Source organism: Tursiops truncatus, chromosome 3 (assembly GCF_011762595.2).
Source record: "Tursiops truncatus isolate mTurTru1 chromosome 3, mTurTru1.mat.Y, whole genome shotgun sequence".
NCBI classification, from domain to species: Eukaryota; Metazoa; Chordata; class Mammalia; order Artiodactyla; family Delphinidae; genus Tursiops; species Tursiops truncatus.
In genome coordinates this window covers 82,192,412-82,203,921 of record NC_047036.1, presented here as the reverse complement: position 1 = coordinate 82,203,921, position 11,510 = coordinate 82,192,412, and the positions used below count along the sequence as shown (strand labels likewise).

Sequence of the window (11,510 nt, the reverse complement as noted above, 5' to 3'; positions counted from 1 at the left end):
TTCCTTTCAGTATATAGCCAAAATTGCTTGATCCTGTGGTAGATGACTTTTAATTTTTGAGGAACCTCCATATTGTTTATAGTGGTTGAACCAATTTACATTCCTACCACCAGTGTACGAGGGTTCCTGTTTCACCACATCCTTGCTAGCACCTGTTGTCTCTTGTTGTCTTGATGATAGCCATTCTACAGGTGTGAGGTGATATCTCATTGTGGTTTTGATTTGCATTTTCCAGATGATTAGTGATGTTGAGCATCTTTTCATGTTCTTCTTGGCCATTTTGATGCCCTCTTTGGAAAAATGTCTATTTAGTTCTTCTGCCCATTTTGAATTGGATTGTGTGTTTGTTATTAAGTTGTATGAGTTCTTTATATTTTGGATATTAACTCCTTATCCAATATTTGGTTTGCAAAATTTTTTTCCTATTCTATAGACTGTCTTTTCATTTTGTTAATTAGTTTTTTTTTCTGTGCAGAAGCTTTTGAGCTTGATGTAGTGCCATTTGTTGATTTTTGCTTTTGTTTTTTGTGCTTTTGGCATCATGTCTAAAAAAATCATTGCCAAGACCAAGATCGATAGGCTTCTTCCCTACATTTTCTCCCCTACACTTTCTTCTATGGTATCAGTTCTTATGTTAAAGTCTTTGATCCATATAAAGTTAGATTTTGTGAGTAGTGTGAGATAGGGGTCCAATTTCATAGTTTGTATATGTTTTTTTAGTTTTTCCAGAAGCATTTGTTGAAAAGACTATCCTTTCTCCTCTATCCTTTCTTTGCTTCCTTGTCAAATATTAGTTGACCATGTATGCCATGATTTAATTCTGGGCTGTCTATTCTGTTTCATTGCTCTATGTGTCTATTTGTGTGCCAGTACCATACTGTTTTTTATTACTATAGCTTTGTAGTACAGTTTGAAATCAGGAAGTGTAATGGCTCTGTCTTTGTTATTCTTTCTCAGAATTGCTTTGGCTATTCAGGGTCTTTTTTAGTTGCACACAAAGTTTAGAATTGTTTCTTCTATTTCTGTGAACAATACCTTTGGTATTTTGATGGGGATTGCATTGAATCTGTAGATGGTTTTGGGTAGTATGGTCATTTTAACAATATTAATTCTTCCGATCCATGGACATGAGATGGAAAAATATGAAATGCCTCCCAAATTTGCATGTCATCTTTACACAGGGGCCATGCTGTTCTCTGTGTATTGTCTCAATTTTAGTATATGTGGTGCCGAAACGAGCTCTGGTGATCTTTAACAGGGGCAGACTTCTGATGGCATGCCCAGCAACAGAGGCCCTAAAACTCAGGGCTGTCATTAGTCCATAAATAACCTTTACCTGAATTAGACAAAAACCTATGGACAAGGCCCAATGCCAAGGTGTGTAGTTCTACATATGGACTATAAGCTGGATCTTATCTTTACATACCCATTTTGCCAGGTAGTTTTGTAGAGTGCATGACCAACAAAACTTAATGTATAATCTTTGCTAATTCTTCTATTTTATTTAATTCCAGGCCACATAGAAGAGATTGGCAATATAATTTCACAGAATAATATACAGTCACTTTCTTTTTGGCTTTTCCCCTTGTTTAAAACTCACGCCTGGTTTGCAAAATGACAAATAATACATAGGAAAGTTATATCCTTTGTTGTAATCTTGACATCTTCAAAAGCAATACATTGTAAATAAGCTGTTGTGAGATAGGACAAGTAGAAGCTTTAAGACAGAAGTATTTAGGCTCTTGTACGTTTCTTACATACAAATTTCATAATAATCATGTTGAATTGGAATTGTATGTATATTTTTCTGCTTATTCCCAAAACACTCTCCTTAAAGATAAGGAGAATGCATTTCACATTTGAGTTCCAATCGAAGAGCACAGTGCCTGGCACATAGTTGGCATTGAATGAATGCATGATAGTCCTTATTTTTCACTATCTTACTTCCTTAAGGAATACTAAAGGAAAGGATCTGAGATAAAAATTTTGAAATCACAACATGTAGATTCTTTCTAATGAGACAAACATGTAAGAATTTCCTGTACTCCTTCATTTCTTTTCAAGACTACTATAGTTGTGTAGCATAAATTATATTTATAAAACTATATCTTACATTACTATTTATTATAACTAATGGTTAAAACTTTAATACCAAGGCTCTTTTACTTTACTTTATAAATTTTTTCTCTTATTCCTGGACTTTGAGTGAGAAAATTGTGTCAAGTCTCTGTATCAGTCATTACTAATTATATGATATTGAGTACCTAGTGACTCTAAGCTCAGAGTTATATTTCTTTATATTAGAAATATATGAGAATATATTTTCACTTGCAATTGTGTTACATTTGTTCAACTTCTACACAAATGCCACATACAATTATTGATATTGTTGTACTAGTACACACTGAATACCCACTGGTAACATTGCTGTGTGATAAAAATATAATAACTTGGCAAATTGTAGCTTGGCTTTGAAATAAAAAAATGGATTTGAAATTGCCTAGAATAGGAATAAACTGGAAGAAACAACACACTGTATTCAAAGTATAATTGTATTCAGCCCATGATTTAACATACTTTGCAGCCAATGTTAATTTTTATGTAATGTATGTGGTGCTCATTTATTTACTTTTTGATCTCTCCTTAAAAGTATTCTGTGTGAAGGACATTATAGGATTTGTAAACTACAGTATAGAAAATGACACTAAGACATTTAAACTTGATCTTATTCTATCCCAGAAGTACCGTGATCTCAAGGCTATGAATTTGTAATAATCCAATAAAATAAAACTCTCTCCTCTGCTATCTAGGTTTAGTGCCTGCACTACGAAGACAATTTTTGTAGGCTTACCATTGGAATTTGCCATGTTTAAATCCTTTCCATTTGCTGGAAAACTTCATTGTTGCTGACAAGGAATCAAGTAGAAAATTGGAGGCTTGGATATGAAACTCTCTCTGGTGCTTGTTTAGCATAAGTGAACATTTTTGTTTTGGGACCAAAATAAACTCCCTGCGTCTATTTTTAAGAAATACTTATAGTGTAAATATGTCATTCATGATTTTTCAAACATAAGCTTTGAAAAATGAGCTTGGGAATGGTCTATATTTAAATCTAAAAAGAACTCATGACAAAATGATACTAACTATAGTGCTTACAATGTTTTGTGTCATTTAGAGAGAAAAATATAAAGCTGTCCTGACTTCCTGTGGTAATTAGTGCCTATTTTATGGTACATAAAATACTCTAATGGTAATGTTGTAAGAAGTCATTTGGTTTTATCAACTGCTGAAATTACTTTTGATGTTGTTACTAAAAATAGTGGGATATGTAGGTGTGTCAGGACGCAGGGTGCAGCAGCTTGGCACATGCCTGTCTAAACCCCGCATTCTTCTGAGGTTCAGATTAAAGGCCTGATTTTGTAGTTTTGTCCCTCACACTGAGGGAAGGTCATTGACTGATATTCCTTCAGCTCCTTTAATGGAGGTGACAAAAGGAGAGTGTCTGAAAGAAAGGAGGTCAGGGTGGAGGAATGAGGGAGAAAGCAAGAATTAGGGAGAGACTTGAATTTTTAAACTTGTTTTTTTATTTACCATTATTTTTTTACCCTCCTAACAAAGATTAATCTGGCAAATTCCCTAAATCGAATGGCTGAATTTATCCTTTTAAGCTTTTTAAAAGCAAGAGAATTTTTCAAAGATACTTCTGTATAATTGTGAATAAGACCAATGCCAGAGAAGAGAAAAAAAACAAACAAAACAAAAACAAAGCAAGATAAAAGACAGGAAGAGAGAAAGAAAAATGAGAGTGAAAAGTCTTCAAACTTCTGTACTTTTAGAGATTGTGAGAGGCTGTGCTCTTTTTCAATTCAATGAGTCTCTTAACTTTTTTTTTTCTTGCTATCACTGCTCATTCTTGTCTCTTTGCTTGTTCCTGTCTTCTCATTTCCCTTTCCAAATTTTCATCTTTACAAATTCCTCATGTTACAGTTTAAAATTATTATTGTAATACTGACTGCTAGGACCTTTCCATTTATTCCAATTTCCACTGGATGGTTAGGGCTAATGAACCTGTGAACACCAAACCTTTCTATTTCTGGGTGTGGTGGCCCTCTACCAAGGAAAGGGGTTTCCTGAAGTCCTTGTCTGATAGCAAATACTGGAGTGGGGTTAAATGTCCTTGGGTCACATAATGGTGGCCAGTGAGCTAATCTGTTTCTGGGAATGCATTACATTTTAAAACCTTGCCCATAATCCCATGATTGTTCAGCTGGTGACAGGTGGAGAAAGTGGTCCTGATTTTGGAATAAAAGTGTGAGATTGCTTGTAATTAGTAGTCCTGAGAGTAGGTTCATAGGACTATGAATGGATTTAAATGGATAACATAGTTTATCCATTTAGTGAACACAGTTCTAATTGTTCAACTGACTATTTTCACTTTCTGGGCAGACAGGATGACCACATTCACAAGCCTAATTCAGAGTCTGTGTGGGACTGCGGGACTGCAAGAGGAACTGATGTGTCATTTCTAGTCTGCGGCAGTTATGAGTTAGTGTGTTTCTTCCTCTGTTGCATCTCTCTCTCGCCCTGCCTTGGCAATCCTAGAAACCATGGAAGGCAGCCATCAGGAAATGGAGGCATTGAATTTTTCCTAAATGAGAAATAAATTTTTATAGTAGTAAGTACCTGATATTCCAGGATTTGTTTGTTACTACAGCAGAACTTACCTGATCATGACAGCTACATTTAGTATAGTATCCTGGCACATACTGTCCACTAAATGATATTTATCATTATTATTATGATAGTATTCTATGGGCCTATTGGGAGATGTAATACAATTATTCTTCCTCATTGATAATGACTTTATTAAAATGAAATTAAGAAATATTATGCAAATATGATGGAATATATATTAGATACTTATTACAATTTTTTGACTCCCTGTGGGGTATGGTTTAGGATGAGAGCAACAGGATCATTTTCACTTAGGTGTCTTTTTATCCGTGCAATATCTTATATAAGCAGTAATTAATTTTCAGAGCTATGACCTAAATAGCTAAGAAAATAGGGTTTTAGAAGATAAGGGAAAAAAGTGGAAAAAAGTAATATATACAAGAAAGAAAAGAAAGAAAAAAATTGTCTGTGGAGTTATTTTATAATATCACCTCCCTCAATAGACTACAACAGTACCTGTGTATGTTTCTAAGACTAATAAATAGGGTAGCCCAAATCACTGACTAAAGTAAATGACTAAAATAATAAAGAAGCTGAGTAGTGAATAAAGCACTTCTAAGTATCAAAGTTGTGGCCGTCAATCACGGTTTGGCCACCTATATTGCTGGAAGTTTTGGGACAATATTAAGGAAAAATGACTAGACACAGATAGGTCCTATAATTAGAGAGATTATTTGTCACTCTAAAGAATCAACTTAAATTTGTCAGTTAGTGAGTCTAACTTCAGTTTTTTTAGATGAACCTCCAAAGTACACATTTCACTGTTATGATCTCAACACCCCAGTTGTACACTTTGTTGAGAACTGCGCACGTACTGACATCCTCAAAATACCCTCCTGTTAGAAAAATGTAGCAGTGTGCTTTAGCAGTGAATGTGAACTCTACTTCCTCTTAAGATGCTCATGATTAGTTTGACATCTGGGAAATTGTTCTTTAATATGAATAGAGGAGTTTTATATCCTTTTATATAAGATAGCTATTTAGATCTTTTGGAAACCTTTTAAATTATTACACTTTTTCATGTCATCTTGACAGAAAAATGGCTATCTACATGAAGGAAAGTAAAAAGGGATTCGTGTATCTGTTAGTTAGATTCCATTGCAGCACTCATATTTCTTGCCCGTGGACTCGATAATCTGTGGGTTGGCTGAGATCAGCTAGGCTTGGATTTGGGGTTGTTCCATGTATCTCTCATTCTGAAACGGGGGTGAAAGGCATTGCAGTCATTGGGGGTGTGCTCTTTTCATGGTGGATAGCAGGAAGGCAAGAGGAGCCAATGGAAATACCTGATGCCTTTCAAAGTCTCTGCTTGACATTTCACCATTTCATATCTGCCCATATTGCTTTACTCATGTGAGCAACACCAGAGTCAATGGGGGTAGAGGTGTATAGTCCTCCTCTAGAGGCAGTTCTTACAGCCTCTTTGATATGTAATTGTATCATCGGGAGAAAATGGAATAGGAGGGATCAGAATCCATTCATTCACATTAGCTAACACCACATATGATGGTGGCCTCTACAGAGATGAAAGACCTAAAGTTGAAAGGTAAAAGTATAAAGTTAATAGAAGAAAATCTAGAAGACTATCTAGGGTAGTAGAACTTCTTTAAAAAAAATGTAAAAGTACAAACCAAAAGAAAGAAAATTAATAAATCTGACTATATCAAGAAAAATTTTAATGAAAGACACCATGTATTAAGTTAATAAACAGATAATAGATTGGGGGCATATATTTCTGACACTTAAAATCAACTAAGAATCAATACCTAGAGTATGAGAAATTCTTCTGTAAAGAGCAATTCTGATACAATTAAGTGTGAAAGATATGAGATGGAATTTTCAAAAAATTAAAACCAAAAAGCTACCAAGCATGCATAAGGGGAAGTCATAGAATCATTAGTGATCATAAATATGTAAATTAAAGCAAGAATATCACTTTAGAGCCATTAGCGCACTAAATAATACTAAGAACGCAATAATGTAATAGGAACCTTCACGCACATCTAAGAGTGTAGATTGTTGTGGACATTTGGAAAGTAATCTAGTACAAGTGAGTCAGTTTGTAGACACATACCCTGTGATAAATCTGTTCTTTTACCAGGTATATAATCCAAATCTATCCTCATATAAAGTCAAAAAGGGACATGTAAAAGGTTGTCTTGGTTGTGGACTAAGAAATATTGTGTTTGTTCTTGGTTGAGGACTAGGTTGAGGTAAGTGAGACAACTCAGGTGCAGATTTTAAGGAGGCACTCACTCTAAAGGTCCTGTAAAACATGAGTACAGGATAGCACACTCACACTGAGAGTGCCTCCTTAAGTGTTGTGCCCCATCTGCCTCACTTGCCTCACCCTACTATCAGCTCAGCTGGTAAGCTGGAGTCAGATTAAGTGTCTGTCACATGGAGAGTGGATAGATGACGTGAAATAAATGCACAGGAAGGAGAATTACACATCATTTAGAAAGAATGGATGAAAAATAAATATAGTTGTAGGAGTGAGTTTTAAGTTGTTTAATTAAAAAAAAACATTGTTCATCATTTTGAAAGTGAACACATCAAATGACATTTTATTTACTTAAGAAGCAAATATTAATTAAAACAAAGCCAAAATAAAAATATTTTGATGAATATACTAAGAGGAAAATTAAATAGTACAGTCTATTTAAAAATGTTCATAAAGCAATGTACTTAAAATTGATCAAGTGAAAACATATATATTTTTACAATCTTAAAATCAAAATCATTTTATGTATCAGAAAATTTTCAGTATGTGGGGAAAAGGTTTATATTGTTCAATGAAACCTTAGCATATACTTTTTGACTCTCCCCATAATAACTGGCATATCTATTTCTCAAGCCAATTTAAATCTAAAATGTAAAACTGACTTTGACGTGACGGCTCACTATGATCTATTTCACCCAAAAACTTTGCTGAGTTTTTGGTATAGACTCTCTATATCTGCAAGTTATGAATGGTTTAAAATATAGAAATAGGGCTTCCCTGGTGGCGCAGAGGTTGAGAGTCCGCTTGCCAATGCAGGGAACATGGGTTCATGCCCCGGTCCGGGAAGATCCCACATGCCACGGAGTGGCTGGGCCCGTGAGCCATGGCCACTGAGCCTGCGCGTCCGGAGCCTGTGCTCCGCAACAGGAGAGACCACAACAGTGAGAGACCCGCATACCGCAAAAAAAAAAAAAAAATATATATATATATATATATATATAAAATATAACTACAAATTTAAGAAAAATGTGGATGGTTTGGAGACTTTTTAGCAGAATTATGAGTTAAAATTCATTGTTGTGGTCCACTCTAAATCTGACTTTTTAATAGCTTTATCAACTATCATACCCTAGATAAGAATAGTAACTGAAGATGGTAGATTTTAGTATGGCTGAGGACTGCCAGATATCCACGAAGGGATACTGGGTATCTGGAAGAGATCCCTGGTGGTCTAAAAACAAAATCTGTTCTTGCATCTGCTCCAATCCAGCTTTCTGACTGTCTCTCCTTTCTTCAGTATTTTCACATTCTTCTGTGCCGTCATTTATAAAACATATCTGTTAATTGAATGTGTTCTATGTCTCTGGGGAATTGATAACTTGATTTGAAAGCACTTTAAAAAATAAAGTTCAGGGGTTTCCCTGGTGGCGCAGTGGTTGAGAGTTCGCCCGCCGATGCAGGGAACACGGGTTCGTGCCCCGGTCTGGGAGTATCCCACATGCCGGGGAGCGGCTGGGACCGTGAGCCATGGCCGCTGAGCCTGCGCGTCCAGAGCCTGTGCTCCACAACGGGAGAGGCCACAACAGTGAGAGGCCCGCGTACCCCTCCAAAAAAAATTTTAAAATAAAGTTCAGGCCCCCAAATGGCGGCCAGCTGCTACCAGAATTTTCTCAAACTCTGTGAGGAATGGCCAGTGGACGAGACCAAATGAGGCCGGGACTTGGGCGGTTATCAGTGGGAGCGGGTAGCGCATGCCTTTCGGGAGGGAGAGAACACCCAGATTGCAGAGCCTGAGGCCTGTGATCAGTTGTACGAGAGCTTAGTACTTCTCCATTCAAACTACTACAAACACAAGTACCCTCGCCCCAGAGACACAAGCTTCAGTGGCCTGTCCCTGGAAGAATACAAACTGGTCCTGTCCACAGATACCTTGGAAGAGTTTAAGGAGATGAATAAAGGCGTGTGGAAGGAACTGCAGGAGAAGTTTGCCCCCAAGGATCCTGAGGAGAAACATAAGGCCTGGGCTAGGGCCTTATCGCGACTGCATTACCTAAGCGTGAAGTAGTGTATATTGTCATCATCAGTAAAATGCCCTGATTTCTCCATCAAAAAAAAAAAAAAAATTCATATACCTATAATAATTCTTTTAACCTTTTAATTTTATATTGGAGTATAGCTGATTAAGAATGTGATAGTTTCAGGTGCACAGAAAAGTGACTCAGCCATACATACACATGTATCCATTCTCATATACCTATATATAATGATACTGAGTGTTGAAATAATTATTTTTGGAATATGTTTTAAAATGATGGGAGGGAGACGCAGGAGGGAGGAGATATGGGGATATATGTATTTGTATAGCTGATTCACTTTGTTATAAAGCAGAAACTAACACACCATTGTAAAGCAATTATACTCCAATAAATATGTTTTAAAAAATGGAACAGTAAAATGAAGTCACAGTCTGATTTTTCTTTTATAAGAGATACTTTTTCTCACCATGAGTTTGTTTTTCAGCCCTATTTAATTTGGAAACTGGCCTGTTTGAATACCTAGAGCGGAAACTTCCTCACCCAGCAGTTAAAGAAGGGCATAATGTCAGATTTTAAACTTTGTTTTCCACGTAGGACAGCAAACTGTTACCACCTTGTATAGGTGCTTTTAATTACAGACTAGATTGGTCAATGGGATAGTGCCACCCAAACGATATATATAAAATGACCAAGATTTAGAGACATCAGGTATTACCGTGTGCAGAGTAATAGCAAGATGGGTGTCACATTCACCTCCTTTTCCTTGTACATAGATTACATGTTCATTAGTTTATAGACATCATGACAGTAATCTAATTTGGGACAAACGGAATAGATTTCATGCCAGGTTTGTATTTGGGAAGCCACAGGGTTGGTGCAATGCTGTTTCCTGGGGGATCTACAGAGAAGACTGACCCAACCTGGGGACAAGGGGATATCTTTCTCACCTTGTAATTCTCCCCTTCAAGAGGTGCAAGACTCATAAATGTGAGGAAAAGAACTATCAAGGATAGTTCTTTAGTATCTTTAGTATCAGAGTAAGGCTAGTCTTTCCCCTGTTGTGAATACTATTATTATGATTATAACCACTACTAGTACTATTAAATACTTATTTTTAAAAAGGTTTATGTGGATAATGTTATATATATAAAGATTATGTGTATTATAATATTATTTCTCTTTTAAATAAGAGAAAAATTAAGCTTGGAGAGGTGAGGTGATTTACTCAAAGTCATACTTCCAGGGTTAAAAGAGAACCTCCTAGAGAAATGGAAATAAAAACAATAATAAACAAATGGGACCTAATGAAACTTCAAAGCTTTATGCACAGCAAAGGAAACCATAAACAAGACCAAAAGACAACCCTCAGAATGGGAGAAATATTTGCAAATGAAGCAACTGACAAAGGAATAATCTCCAAAATTTATAAGCAGCTCATGCAGCTCAATAACAAAAAAACAAACAACCCAATCCAAAAATGGGCAGAAGACCTAAACAGACATTTCTCCAAAGAAGATATACAGACTGCCAACAAACACATGAAAGAATGCTCAACATCATTAATCATTAGAGAAATGCAAATCAAAACTACAATGAGATATCATCTCACACCAGTCAGAATGGCCATCATCAAAAAATCTAGAAACAATAAATGCTGGAGAGGGTGTGGAGAAAAGGGAACACTCTTGCACTGTTGGTGGGAATGTAAATTGATATAGCCACTGTGGAGAACAGTATGGAGGTTCCTTAAAAAACTACAAATAGAACTACCATATGACCCAGCAATCCCACTACTGGGCATATACCCTGAGAAAACCATAATTCAAAAAGAGTCATGTACCAAAATGTTCATTGCAGCTCTATTTACAATAGCCCAGATATGGAAACAACCTAAATGTCCATCATCGGATGAATGGATAAAGAAGATGTGGCACATATATACAATGGAATATTACTCAGCCATAAAAAGAAACGAAATTGAGCTATTTGTAATGAGGTGGATAGACCTAGAGTCTGTCATACAGAGTGAGGTAAGTCAGAAAGAGAAAGACAAATACCGTATGCTAACGCATACATATGGAATTAAGAAAAAAAAATGTCATGAAGAACCTAGGGGTAAGACAGGAATAAAGACACAGACGTACTAGAGAATGGACTTGAGGATATGGGGAGGGGGAAGGGTGAGCTGTGACAAAGCGAGAGAGTGGCATGGACATATATACACTACCAAACGTAAGGCAGATAGCTAGTGGGAAGCAGCCGCATAGCACAGGGAGATCAGCTCGGTGCTTTGTGACCGCCTGGAGGGGTGGGATAGGGAGGGTGGGAGGGAGGGAGACGCAAGAGGAAAGAGATATGGGAACATATGTATATGTATAACTGATTCACTTTGTTATAAAGCAGAAACTAACACACCATTGTAAAGCAATTATACTCCAATAAAGATGTAAAAAAAAAAAAAAAGCATTCTGAATTATGAATCCACATTCTTGGTAAATTAAAAAGACAAGGCTATT

At 36.3% G+C, this 11,510-nt stretch overlaps 1 non-coding gene and 1 pseudogene across 1 annotated transcript; one reads left to right on the top strand and one right to left on the bottom strand.

Annotated features, from left to right (window-relative positions):
- Window positions 1-1,136: 1,136 nt before the first annotated feature.
- On the bottom strand, window positions 1,137-1,242 carry LOC117311988 (U6 spliceosomal RNA). Its single transcript, XR_004526175.1, has one exon. It is a non-coding gene; the product is annotated as a U6 spliceosomal RNA (small nuclear RNA).
- A 7,358-nt stretch (window positions 1,243-8,600) lies between these two features.
- Window positions 8,601-9,023, top strand: LOC101315704 (ubiquinol-cytochrome c reductase complex assembly factor 2 pseudogene; annotated as a pseudogene).
- The last annotated feature ends 2,487 nt before the right edge of the window (window positions 9,024-11,510 follow it).